Source organism: Rousettus aegyptiacus, unplaced genomic scaffold (genome assembly GCF_014176215.1).
Source record: "Rousettus aegyptiacus isolate mRouAeg1 unplaced genomic scaffold, mRouAeg1.p scaffold_m13_p_11, whole genome shotgun sequence".
Classification (NCBI taxonomy): Eukaryota; Metazoa; Chordata; class Mammalia; order Chiroptera; family Pteropodidae; genus Rousettus; species Rousettus aegyptiacus.
Window position 1 is genome coordinate 4,035,108 of NW_023416286.1, and position 14,517 is coordinate 4,049,624.

At 44.6% G+C, this 14,517-nt stretch overlaps 1 long non-coding RNA gene across 2 annotated transcripts; it reads left to right on the forward strand.

Moving 5' to 3' along the window:
• Positions 1-3,128: 3,128 nt before the first annotated feature.
• Positions 3,129-13,785, forward strand: LOC107503361. Of its 2 annotated transcripts, none has more exons than XR_001595217.2 (4): positions 3,129-3,440; positions 7,262-7,348; positions 7,624-7,722; positions 8,607-13,785. It is a non-coding gene; the product is annotated as an uncharacterized LOC107503361 (long non-coding RNA). The 2 variants fall into 2 exon arrangements; XR_001595216.2 differs by having other exon boundaries at positions 3,132-3,440; positions 9,002-13,785.
• The last annotated feature ends 732 nt before the right edge of the window (positions 13,786-14,517 follow it).

The following is a 14,517-nucleotide window of genomic DNA, read 5'->3' on the forward strand; positions in this document are numbered from 1 at the left end:
CACGAGGCGATGGCCTTAAGTCTATGAAAATCGATCTTGGTCTTAGAATCCTGGGAGCTGGGAGAGCTGGCATGACCCATTCAGCGTGGCAAGGGGCTTTCACAGGACTCAGCGACTACGTGTCAAAAGCTCTGGCTGCAGACCACGAAGAGCTACGTGTTCTCGTTAAGGGACAACCTGGATTAACGCAACCAAACAGAAAATGAAGACAAACCCTGAATATTTTTCACTACATCTCAAAACCATGTTTTCCGTCCTACAAAGGATCGGCAGCATAGGTTACGAAAGCGGCGAGTCGCTCTGCTGCCAGTAACAGGCCGATGGCTCAAAGTAATTCATAACAATATTTAGACTAAATGAAATAGAAAGCTTAGAAGAATGCATTATGTATTACATAAAAAACCTGTTTTCAATTAATAAAAAGAATGTGTATTTTTCATTTTCCAGTAAAAAAGTTATCAAACTAATTACGTGTCTGAAAAGCAAAAGCTTCCGAGATGAACGAGATACGCCGCACATGCACAAATAAACTCCCAGAAGGACACACAGTATAATGGTGAATATGGTGGCTCTGGATTATGAGAGAATGGCTACTTTGTCTTCTCTTTTTTCTACTTTCTTCTCTTTCCCAATTTTTCATAATGAACTTTTTCTTTTATTAAACCAGGATAAAGAAAATATTTTTTTAAGTGACCGAAGTTATCTACAAACTACATAACTCTTAGTCTGTGTACAGGAAAACTCCCATCTGGCTTGTGGTGTGGCCATTATTTGACCTTATTTATTTTTCAAGGCTGAGTCTTTATCTCTGGTTTCTGCTCATTGGTTTATAAACTGTAACTTTCCAACTCAGATCAGTTGCTTTGCCTCTGTAATTTCTATAAACGGTCCTTTATTGTAATATCCTTATGTTGGCATTGATCTTCAGCCGGCCCCAAAATATTACTTGTTTTTAACAAACTACTTTTTATATTCTTTAAATTGCAACCGGAGCTGTCAGTGGGATTTCCCTCATTAGTGCCCCAACTGCTTTAAGTTACTTCTCCTTTGTTTATACCGATGGAGATAGATAGATATCGATACAGATACAGACAAGTAAATATATATCTCACGGTCTCCAGGTGATTGGGGGCTCAACGTTCATTCCCCCCCACCCCCGCCCCAGTGGGCCTGAGTCTGACTGAATTGTTTTGGGGTACGACCTGGGCAGTAAGATCTCTTAAGGACCTTGGGTGATTCTGTTGTACTCAGAGTTGAGAACTGCTGAACTGGATAATCCGTATCAAGGTAGCCTGCATACTCTACAGCAGTCCATATCATATTCCAGTGGGTACGGATCACTGGCAGTGTCGTTAAAATGCAGATTCTGATTCAGTCCTGTTAGGGTCAGGCCTGGGATTCTGCATTTCTTACACTATTCCAGGGGATGCCGATGATACCAGTCCAGACTACGCTTTGCAAGGAGCGCAGACCACACCGCAGAAATGTAAACAAATTACATAAGACAGGGTGAAATGTCCTATAAAACTTTTTGATAATGTGAAAATTATTCCACAATATTGACATTATTTATCCACATCTTATACTGTTGGATGATAGTCAATTTTTGCCATAGGTTGAGTCATTTTTTGTGCTACAGACACTGTGCCAACTCGCATTTAATGTAATTATTGGGAAGATCCAAACATTTACTATTTAGACCACACAGATACCGTGTTCTAAAACTCCAGTTATGAACGACAGCACGCACGGATCTGCCTAGTCTGTCTGTCCTGTTTTCCGAAGGCTCAGCACTGGCTCCCGGGGGAGCATAACGTACGGAGCGGTGAGGGGCACTTCCTGTTAATCCAGCGTCAGAGGTTGGGAGGCTCAGGAACGCGCCTCTGCCGCCCCGCGTCTCAGCTCTGCTCTCTTAGGGGAGGAGATGCGGCACCCTGTGACCTTTCCGAGCTCAGGCTGAGCGTGTCCCCGGTGCTGGCCAGCTGATAGACAGGCTCACTTTGGGTCAGATGTCCGCATCTTCCAGTAGTCAATCAGCTCTGATCAGAGACACGGTGCCAAGCAGGCCACTAAAATATCTGTAAAAATTTTAAATGGCGGATTTTCACAAGGGTGAGTTTCTTTAGCTTCTTTCAGTTAGACACAAAGAGGGGGAAAAAACAGAATTGCCAAGGTTTTACTTGAAGTTATACTTTGTGAAAGAAAAATGTCGTCCCAAAAGCATTTGGTTTCTCGAGAGATTTTTCAAAAACTCTAGAACTAAGTAAGTGATTGTCCAAAGACTTTGGGAATTCCAAAATTCCTATTTTTAGTCGTGTTCTAATTGAATTTACTCCAAAGCTTTGAATGAAAATTAAATAACATAACGGGATAAATATACCTAATGAGAAAGTCTCTAATATATATGACCTGCTTAAATAAAGAAAATACTAAGAAAAGTCTTATTCTTAATCAAGACATTCTTCTAAGCTCAGCGTTAACGTGGTATCACTGAGAAAAGATCAACTCAAACAGCTTCCTTTTAAGATGACTTTAACAAAGACTCGTGCTCTGAGCACTTTAAGAAGAAACTGATGTCAGCTTAAATTCAATTCAGAAGCTCTTCTAACTTGGGAAGATCTAGTTCTGAGCCCTATATACCATATGACAGATTTGGGAGCAAAGAACTTGGAAAAAGTCAGGAACAAGAACAATTAAAGAGAGACTTATGTGGAAATGTGAAAAGATGAGTGGGTAAATCGTGGGATAATAGAATGTCAGCTTTCGAAGGGATCTGCTGTCTGGGTTTTCTCTATGACATTTAGCCAAATGGTCACACAGCTTCTCTTTAGGGACCTCACAGGGAAGCCACGTTGGCAGTAAAGCATGGGGACCGGAAGACAGAGAAGCAGGGGCGAGCGAGGAGTTGAAGGCATAGCAGTGTTAGTCTGCCGGTCAGATGCTAAAAAGTGAGAACTGACTACATTTGGCAGCTGACCACAGCCGGAGTTTCTAGGGAAGGGGCCGATTCTGCATCTACAATGCCAGTGGCTGGAGACAGCAACAGCCTTGTCCTGGCTGTTTCTGATAAGAGGAATAACGAGGTATTTTTGGAGCACGCTGAGTCTGAGCTGGCGACGCATCGCGTGACACTGCCTATGGGTTATTTTTCTATTTCAGCCCCAGGACCATCAGTTCCCTTCTGCAATCATAGGTCTGGCTCACAGAAATCCTTATTTTTAGAAACGGAGAACATTAAAGTGTTTATTTATAGGATTTAACAATCTAACACTAAATGCTCAGTCAAAAACACTGTTTGGCATCCTTTATTTACCGAGTCAAGTGTAAGTCAGAATTGATTTGCTGTGTTTCAGCAGCTCAAAGCCAGCGTCTACCCACCTCCAGCAAACACGCAGAAGCCCAGTTCTTTCTGATGGTGGGTAAACGGAGCCACTCCGCAGGTAAGAAAGAAAACGATAATGTAACTGTATGCTTTGTTATGACCAAAGTCTGTAAAAGTCAGTTATTTACATAAAATTAAAATAAACCTTTAAAAGAAAACGATTTTTAGAATTTAAGCTAAATATTCTTCTCAGAGTTATAATTATTAGCAAACAATAAATAACTTTTATGTCAAAATGAGTTATAGTTTACAAAACAATTTAATAGCTATTCTCTTACAGGAGCTGCATGTCAAGTCTGTGAAGGAGGCAGGGAATATATTCTCAGGAGGGCTTCAGAGCTAGTTGATAAGTCTAAAGTTGACCAACAAATAAAAATGGGATCTTCTATTCAGAGTTTCTAATTTCCGAATTCAACATTCTTCTCATTGTAATTTTGTGCATGGCAAAAACTTTTTAAATATATATTTATGGGAGATGATAATCTTTCCTAACTTCTTTTAACCATTAAGATCAAAGTGTGTCTTTTGAAAGCCTTATATTTTTTGATTCACAATTTTAATGCAGTATCTCAATCAAAATCTACTCAAGAAATCAGAAGCTGTAGGAGATATTCTAACAAAGATAAATTAACATAGGGACTGGAGAAAAAAACCAAACTATAATACAGAAAGAGTAAGTGCAGGACACAGCGACCACTCCGGGGCCTGGGGGTGTAGAGGATGCTGGAAGTCGGGCTGGAAGGCACAGACGGGGTAAGGTGCTGCCACGAGCTGAAGGGTGCCCCGCCACGGTTCTATGCCGAAGCCTTCTCTCCCAAGTGATGGTATGTACGACGGGGTGATCAGGGCCCGAGGAGGTCATGAGATTAGCGTCTGTAGAGGAGGAGGCCCCATGAGGCTCGCTCCCTCTCTGCGGGTGAGGACGAGGCAGGAAGGCTGCGTCCGTAAGCCGGGAGGGGCTCTCACTGGAGCCTGACCCCGTGCGCTCCCTGATCTCGGGCTTCCAGCCTCCGGGGCTGTGAGAAAATAATTTTCTGCTCTTTATGTGACCCAGTCTCCAGTATTTGGTGATGGCGGTCCCAGCAGACTAGGATGATGGCTAAGGGGATGTTGGCATGACGCTGGCAACGCCTGCTAAAGGCAACTGCAGAGAACGACTGTTAGCTTTTTTCAGTCTGTTTGACCAAATGCCACTAAAAGATAACCTCCTTCCAGGGCTTTGAGCTCTTCCGAGAAGCAGCTGCGCAGAGCCCAGTGACATTCAGGGAAGTCGGTGGCTTGTCAAGGGGAGGCCACCGCAAGCGGGACAGTAAGCGGGTACTTAACTGTGGAGCATTTAAAAGCAATAATGAAACTGACTGAACGTCGGTCTGCTGTTATCATCCCACTGCACCGGCTCCGCTCGGCCACGTCCGTGGTAAGCAAGCTGTCCCCTCGGGGGCCGACCGCCCCCTGCCCCCACCGTTCCTTGCAATGCCGCTGAAATAAGTGGTTACAGTTTCAAGGAGAATATATTTAGGGTCAAATTGTCCTAGAAGCTACTTTTCCCCCGCAGCTTTAGATTCTGCGGGTCGTCTGATGAACGAAAAGTAGCCACGCCTTAGCATTTTAAACGATTCACACAGATAGCTGTGACGTCAGATGCAGCCACACCGGAGCACGCCAGTGAGGTCACACACTGTCAGGTGACCACTCGGAGCACGGGCAGATGGTCACAGCTGACCAGACCAGACAGCACTGTTGACAGCTAGGACAGACACTAGCCCTGTGTGGGTGCCGCACCTGCCTGCTCTACCGCTGGAGAAAAACGCATCTGCAAATATCAAACACTAGCGTCCATCAGAGACAGTCCACCAGAGGGACTGCCCTGCACTGTCACTCGGAGACCCAGGGTGCTGCTCCCATCTGATTGCTCCACTGTCCCCAAGGGCGCTGACCTCTCATCAGGCTGGCGGAGTTGAGTCACTGCTCATTCTGTCTTGGCCCCTGAGATGTGGAGGGCAAGTGATTTTTTTTTTTTTTTTAAGCAAATGACATGAAAGAAGCATATACCGCTTTGCCTCACATTCTCTAATCTAGAATATTCTCTAGGGGAATTGAACATAATATCATCTCGCAACACTAGCTTAAAAGCTATTTATTACACACATGCTCTGGGATCTGTCAAGTAACAGGACACAGAAATGTCATTTCCGCCTAGTCCTCTCCACTCTTTAGGCAAAACCATTTGCCTAAAGAATTCACCGGTGACAATGCAGCCCTACAGAACTGTTCCCTTGTGACGCCAGGCAGAAAGGAGTTGAGAAATGCAGTTTCTGGCAGGCGGCGGTAGACCCAGCTTAAATGGCATTACGATGGAAAACAGGAAGAACAAATTTCGAGGCATGGTGAGCAGTGCGCCATTAACAGTGTGTATTCACAGATTTTTACAAACATTTCTTATCTCTCAGCCAAAAGGATAAGACTCAGCCCGTAGCCAAGAGAGCAGGTTTTAGGCCCAGCTTCCAGAGATTGCGGAACTGACATTAGTAAATAGTTATTTACACAGATGTAATGAGGTCAAAATGTTCTGATGAAATCGGTGCTTTGTATTTTTCTTGCCAGAAAGGGGAAAGCTCATTTATTCTTCCAGGTACAGAAACAATGCAAAAATTAAGATATAGCGACTTGCTTCACACCTGGCAAAACTGTACTCAACCAGCTGGAACGTAATTCACTTAAACACTTAGGTTTTCATGGTGATTTTTAACCCTGGGTCTGCACAAATCAAGAACAATAGATTTAGATGAAACATCATTGTATAAAAAGCCAGGGGCAAGTCTTCCTGTCCTGAAGCCAGTCAGGCACATGCACGATGAGGACAGAACCTCTGAGGAACGTCGTCTATGGGGACAGCCAGCATGTTCTTCGTCGAGGTCAAATCAGTAATCGATGACTCGACGTCATCTTGTCTGTGGTATCTCAGGCATGTACACAGCGGTTTGCCACTCGTCATGAGACAACATGCTGCAGGATACAAGTCGTCAAAATTTTCTATGGGTTTAATTCCTGTTATTTTGGCATCTCCATTATTTCCCATAGTACTGGCCAGAAGTGAAGTTGGTATTATGATTATTCGCACATGCTAGTCCATAGAAGAATAAGGAACCTAGTTCTTCCTAGTAAAAGTGATTATTAAACCGCAGAACTATAATATTACTTCTATTTGAAAATGTTACTACAATAATATGTTCATGAAATGAAGATCGCGACCCTAACCACAAGTCTCATCCTTACAAGGTCCCTTATACTACCCTGGGGTCCAGGTGACCACTCGACAGAGAGACCATCGGCGTGTTAAGACGTGGGTGGGAGATGTGCGATCATTATTCCACATAACGTCTGCAAATAAAACACTGTATTTTGTATAAATGTCAAAATTGATTTTTCTCGTTAAAACGTGGCTTCTTCCTGGGGGAAGGTTAACATATAAGTCTGGAACTTCCAGAATCAGAAGTGCTGGAAGAACTCTCGAAGGCGTCTGGTTAGCGCTTCCCCGAGGCACGCGTCACTTCCTGCCACGCCGCCCTGTCGCCGCCATCGGGCTCGGCTGGTGCTTCCAAGACGCCTGCCCACATCCGCCCCACTGGTCCTCTAATGGGCAACTCTGAACTGTCCCATAAATGTCTTTCTGATCCTCCACGGCCATCTCTGAGAAAATGGAGCATAAACCTCTCCTCACTTCAATGCGATTCTCTGTTAAACACTTAGGGGTGTTGTGTTTCTTTCGAAGCTTCTCCAGGTTAAATATTCCAAATATTTCCATATTCCTGGTTGAAATGGTTTCCTGTCCCATTACTAGCTTGATGACTTCCCTCTGGACGCACTTTCCTTTTTCAGTGTCCTTGAGAACGCTGCTGCACCTGCGCTGTGACCGGCCCCGAAACAGAGTCCAGGAAGTGACCTTCGCAGCCGGGTGGCACGCGGGTGAGCTGGCGAAAGCGACAGCACATCAGCTTTCTTGTCGTCCCTGGCGGCCCAGGCCGGGCTCCTCATCCCTCGACGCGGCCTTTCAAGGGGCCTATGTGTCAATTAAGAAAAAATTTTATTCGTTTCTTCAATTAATCATGATTTTTACTCATTTATGTTGACATAAATGTCTGACATTTTTTCCTTCAAGACATTTCAAAACATAAGTCCCCTACTATAGGTTAATGCCTTGAACTGTTTTCGACTGACACTTGATTCAAACTTGTTGACAGCTGGAAGAGAGCAGGAGAAGGAAAGTCGGGGTCAGCCGGTCATGAAATGAGAGGCGTCGACAGTGCCATCCCCATGGAGACACTAACGGAGCTGGGAGGGTGAGACACCGAGGGATAAGCTTTGTCTACTGCAAACATCCCCGGCTCTTCCAGTATCGCGTGGTGCCGAGGGCCCCTTATGCAGCACTTGCGCTTGTACGCCACCTGCATGTCAGACGCCTAAAACGGCAAAGCAGCGGGAGGAGGCGGGGGGGTGGCAGGCAGCGGCCCGGCTCCACTGCGGGAGGCAGACCTGCCTCCGCCGCCATGCTCTCCCCTGCTCCCTGTCCTGCGTTCGCGCTCCAGCTGGGGTCCGCACGCTCCAGCTGGGGTCCGCACGTGCGGCACACGGCCGGGTTTCGCTGTTCATCCCACCATCTGACCATCCTTGCTTTCCAACTGGAATGCTGACGCAAAGGCTATCAGAAAGAAGTGTAATGCGAGCCATGTAGGAACAATTAAATTTTCTAGTATATGTGTTAAAAAAGTTAAAAGGAAAGAGGTCAACCTAATTTTAAGTGGTTTTTATTTAACCCAATATATACGAAACATTATTTCAATACGTAATCCATACATAGCTTACTAATTAGGTAGTTAACTATTATTTGTAGTAAGTCCTCGCAATCAAGCGATGCAGAGCAGCCATATCAAATGCTCGATGACCACAGGTGGGCAGGGCTGCGATGTTAACACAGGTTTAAACAACTTCCATTTAACTATCGTGATGTTGGTTGGACTTAACTGGCCATCTTGCTAGTTGTTTCTTTTCAATCTAAATCTATCTTTTGTTCCCTTTTCCCTCTTTTGCTGACTTTCTTCTTATTAGTTGTTAATTTGCTTTTTAATGATCGCACTTATCTCCACTACTGGCTTATCAGCTACACCTCTGGGTTCAGTTCTAGAATGAACGATGTGCGTCTTTAACCCACTGCGTCTGCCCTCAGGCGACGATGCACACCGCCCCACGCTCCGGGAGATGCCGTACCTCCTGCCTTCGTGCTGCTGCGTTTGCGCATTTGGATCTGTGTGCATCACACACTTCACGACACACTGCCGTTATTTTATAAACCGTCCATCATCTGTTAAGGCTATCGGCAAATGAGAAAATATTAACCCAGAAATTGTCATTTCTAATCACCTTTATTCTTTTGTGTGGTCCTAATTTTCATATGGTTACTGTGTTCTTTCTTGTTGAAGAAATTTATTAACCATTACTTGTAGTTTATTCTTCTGATGATTTCTCTCAATTTTGCTTGTTAGAAAGTCTTTGTTTCCTTCTTCATTTTCAAAACGTATTTTATTTTATGCAGCCTGACAGACTTTTTTCTTTTTATTTCAGCATCTTGAACATTCCATTATCTTCTGGCCTGCCAAGTCTCTGAAGAGAAGTCTTCTGTCATTCTTACATTTAGTCCTTCAAATATAATTTTCTCCACGACTGCTTTTAGGGTCTTCTCTTTATCGTGGACTTTCAGCAATCAAGTTATGGTGCACCGCAGTGTGCTTTTCTTTGTGTTTCTTCTGCATAGAATTCACTGGGTTTATTGGATTCACAGGTGTAGAGTGTTTGTCAAATTCGGAAAATGTTCAGGTATTTATTAACTTAATATTCTATCTCCTCCAAATAACTTACATTTATTTCTGTTATAAGTAGTTAAAAGTATCCAAAAGCCTGATTTGAACTACGGGATAACACTGTAAAATAGGTAATTGAGGAAGAAAGCAATGTGGACTTTGGTGTTTTTGTATTGAAGAATTTGGACTTTTTTGCCTTTAACTTGTATACAGAATGGGGACACTAGTTTTTGGACTTTATTTCCCCTTGGAAATAAAATAAGAGAATCCATATTATATATCTTTGAAACTGTTTTTATTATCGGCCTTGTGTTACTGTAATTTCTTTATTCTAACATTTGAGCTTAGTATGTCCCTAGGGAAAAGCTGAGTTGGAAAATAAGAGCAAACGCATTTTCAGTCTAGATTACAGAACGGCCTTGGCCTTGATCCAGGCCTGGACAAACACTGCCAGTGTTCCCAGGAAGACACACGGAACGGCACGGGCTGCGGCTGGGAGACCCACGCCAACGAAGGCGTGAGCGGAACGGCACCGGTAAGTCTCTGAGCTTGCTTGTGAGCAGATGGCTACGATCCCCATAACTTCGGACTTGACTGATGAACTCAAAGTTTTAAAAGACAAAAGTGCTGGATTTTTAAAGGCGAAAGTGCTGTATAGCCCATTTCACAATGGCCTGGATTTAGAAAATGCATTCTGTCTTCCTCCTCCCTACTGCGAGTGGCCGGTACCTGCTGCGCCGACCTGCTCCTATCCGGCTCTGCTTCTGGAAAATTTACCGATGGTGGTGCTACCAGTGGGGATGAGAAAATACTGGGGAACCTTTTGGCTGACGAGTTAGGTCTTAAAGCTTGTCAGTAAAAAGGTAATACTCTACTCTCAAAGTTTCTACTATGTCACATGGAAATAAGAAACTGGTTTAGAATACATGCAGAGAGGCTGGGGTATGAATAACTGCCACCCCCTGAAGCCCAGCAGCCACCACCGGTGTGGTGGACGGACTCTTACTGGGAGCCCCCGCCACGCCTGCCTTGTGTGAGTCCTTCCCTGTGAGCGTGGGTGAACCTGTGACTTGTTTCTGATCAGTACACTATGGCGGCAGGGACAGAATGTGTGTGCTTCTATGTATGTGACTGGTACATTAGATTTTAACGCTCGCTTTGCTAGAGTTCCTCTCAGTCTCCTCCTGTCTTGGGAAACCAAGCCACCTATGCTGGGTAAGAGACAGAGTGGTCTCTGGTGACAGACACCACAAAATGGAAGTCCTTAGCTCGACAGCAAGGAACTAAATCCTGCCCGCAAAAGCGGGTCCTTCCCCAGTGAGACCCCAGGCGCGACTGCAGCGCTGGCCTACACTTGATCACCGCCTTGTGGGGCCATGGGCTGAGCGCCCCGCTATGCTGTCCAGACCCCTGACCACAAAGTCTGTGAAATAAGAATCTGGACTGTTTGGGGCAGGATCTACATAATGCAACTCTTTGGAGAGTCTACAGAGGACTTGCACCTCTACATGGATCAAAGACCTAGATCTAAGACCTATAAACCAGTCAAATCTGAGGAGGAAACATGGAACAAAGACTTCAGCACCCTGGATTTGGCGATGATTTCTTAGAGATGACACCAGTGGCGCTGGTAACAAAAGAGACAAAATTGGACTTCATGAGAAATGTAAACATTTCTGCATCACAAGACACTATCAACAGAGTAATAAGCCAACACACAGAACAGGAAAAAAGATTCTCAAATCACATACCATAAAAAGATTAATATCCAGAATACAAAGAGAACTAAAACTCAGTAACAACAACAACAACAACAAAATTAACAATCCAATTCGAAAATGAATAAAGGACTGGAGTAAACATTTCTCCAAAGAAGACATACAAACGTTAATAAACAAATAGAAAGATGTTCAATGTCACTAATCATTAGGGAAATGCAAATCAAAACCACAAGGAGACACTGCTTCACAGCCGTTAGGATGGCTGCTATCGAAAAGACAAAACAGGTGTCGGGGACGATGTGCCGAAGTGCGGGCCTTGGGTACCACTAGTGAGAACGCAAAATAGTGTAGCTGCTGTGGAAAACAACAGGGAGGTTCGTCAAAAAATTAAAAATAGAAATACCATGTGATCCAGCAAGTCCACTTCTGGGTATTCACCTAAAATAATTAAAGATATGTTTGTACACCTGTGTTCACAGCAATATTATTCACAATAGCTAAAATGTAGGTGCAACCCAAGTGTCTATCAGTGGATAAAAGGATAAGATAAGCAAATGCTACTTACACATACAATAGAATATCATTCAGCCATGAAAAGGCAAATCTGCAATATGCTACAATATGAATGCATTTTGAGGACATTACAATACATGAAAAAAGCCAGTCATCAAGAGACAAATACTGTGTGATTCCATTGATGTGAGGTACTTAGGGTCAGATCCATGGAGACAGAAAGCAGACTGGTAGCTGTCCAGGGCTGGCGGAGGGGGAATGGGGAGTTGGTGTCTAACGGGTACAGAATATCAGTTTGACAAGATGAAAAGAGCTTTCGAGATGAATGATGGTGATGGCTGGACAACATTATGAATGCATTTAATACCACCGAATGTACATTTAAAAACAGTTACGATGGCAAATATTTTGCAGATTTTACAATCAAAAATTGAAACAATTTTGCTGTTTTAAGCTACTAAGTTTGTGACAATTTTCATGTAGTAATAGAGAATATAATTACTAGCTTTATTTTCCTAGATGAATGATTGCTGTCTCAACAGTTTAAATGACTTATTCAAGTTCACTTATGTGGCTATGAGTGACAGAGATGGGGTTCAGACCAGGCAGTCAGAAGGAGTCCAGTGTTTACTGTCTGTCTTTTGATAGTTATTATAAGAGGGTGGGAAGGTTAGTTAATTTTCAGAGAATTTAAAAGATGATCACTTCACTAATTAAAACATATAATTAGTGAAGTGATAACCTTTAATGTTTTGTACCTACTTTTCCACGGAAATGGGGGCTTCTCAAATTTTGCAGCATTAAGTTTTTTTGTTTTTATTTTATTTCCATTGGATATGAGCCAACCAGGCTAAAAAAACTGCATTTTTTTAAAAACTATACTAGCACAGTAATGGAATAACAGCCGGTCTCCAATGCCAGCACCAGATGTCAGGATGCAGTGCCTCTGGTCAGAGAAGGAACATGCTCCATCGTGTTCACACACGGGAGAAGCACGCGGTAAAAGCCTAGGACAGATCTCCCCCACACAGCATCAAGCGGGACACCCTGGGCTGCCGCGACATGCACTTACAGCTTTATTTCCAATGACCTGTCCTCAGAAGCTCTCTTCCCGACTGCTAATGGTTTCGAAGTGCTTCACTTTTCTGTGTCTGTGCTTCTGTTCATGCTACATCCAAATGAAATAACCTTCTTTTTCATCTTTTCCTCGATAAAGTCAGCTCATTCTTCAGAGCAAAGCTTGCTGGTCAAACAATTCCCATAGGAAGCTTGCTGGGTAAGGCTGCTCGGCCTCCACCTCTGCTGATGCTTACGTCTCTATGCATCCGTTATTAACTCTGTAGGGTTACTAGTATGCGATTTAATTCTTTAAGTATTTATGGAATTTCTAGGTACTGTGCTAGCTCAAAAAGGAACACAGTATGGGACAGCCCCTGCCTTCGAAGAGTTATTTCTCGGTTGATTAACAGCTCTTTGGATGACAGATACCTAAGATTTTAAAGTCAAATTTTAAAAACTAAGTTAGGTTATCAAATAGGAAAAACTTTCAAATTTCATGGGAAAAATAAACATTTATTTTAAATATAAACTAAATTTTAAGAAAAAATAGACACACTTTCTTCTAGAACAGAGAAATGGGCCCAAGACTCTAAAGCTTTGCTTCTGAGATCAACACTCCCCTCAGGGTCAACAAAAATGGAAAAAGCAAAATATTTAGTACTGAGACATAAACTGTGAGCAGGTTATGGTGGAGACAGAAAATGTCAGTTGAGGAAATAAATTATGTTATGAAAACGTACTTCTTTGTTAAAGGTGATAAAAGAGGAGGAAGAGTTCATCATCAAAATTAATATATGCAGAGACGGCAACAGAGGCTTTTCTATAGCTTCTGAAGTTGATGCTAAAGTTCGTATAACACAGAGACTAGGGAGGCTGTCTATCCCAGACAGAAGGGACGAAAAGTACTACAGTCACCCTGTATTTAAAGACTACGGAGCAGGCGCATAGGAGACAGCCCAATGAAAACGGAGAGTCCAGATATATGCGCGGAGATAGGAACTGCTAAGTGTTTAGAAGCAATCTAGAAAATACAGATTTCTCGAAAATAAATTTTAAATGCCTAGCTGGCTATCCAGAAAAAAATAAAGCGGGGTCCACATTCTCTACTTGCAAAGACAAACTCCAAAAGGGTGGTAATTTACATGTAAAAAATAAGATTGCGACTTCCACTTTGGGGAAGATGGAGCAGATACGCTCCTCTATTCCTCCTGCGTAGGAAAGCCTGAAGCCCAACGCCCAGACACCATCTCTAGCACCGAACCGGGGGTGGGAAGGCGGGTGGCGGAGAAGGGGTGGCCAGCCAGGGGCCCTGGGGCCTGTGCGAGGCAACGGACAAGCTGCGTGGGTTCCTTTTCCTCGTGTACTTCCGACTTGGAGCCATGGAGGCTGGCGACCCAGAACACCGAACACCGGGAGCGCGGACGAGAAAGGCCCGGCAGACACCTGCTCACTGCGGCAAGGGGACAGGAAAGGGGCAGCCGCGGGACCGGAAACTATCAGGCAAAGCCGAGCTCCACAGAAAATCCTGCGGCCCTACCTCCGCCGGCACCCGCGAGGGCGGAGCGAGGAAGCCCGATGTCCACCACGCCACGCTGCCGTCCGGCGTCCCAGACGGTCGGTCTCACTGTGGGGCGGCCTCAGCCCACAGTGTCAGCGGAACCACCGTGGGGACAGTGGCATGGCCCTCCACCGGAAGTCACGAGGCCCCTCCTCTCCTGCACACGGGGAGGTGTCAGAGGCACCTGGCGGAGAAGGGGTGCTCGCAGCGCCCTCCCCGGGGTGTGCGTGGGGCCATGCGGGAGCAGGAAGGAGGCCGTGGGGCACCGGCGGGGACTGCCAGGGCCTGGGGACCCTTCTGCTGCCAGCGGCAGAGAGGATTCTCACCCTTCGTGCGCCAGTGATGAAGCAGGCCCACCAGTCCCCTCTCCCCCTGACACAGTGTCAGAGAAAGCCAGCTGGAACAGAAGGTTTAGAAAGCTCCCGAATC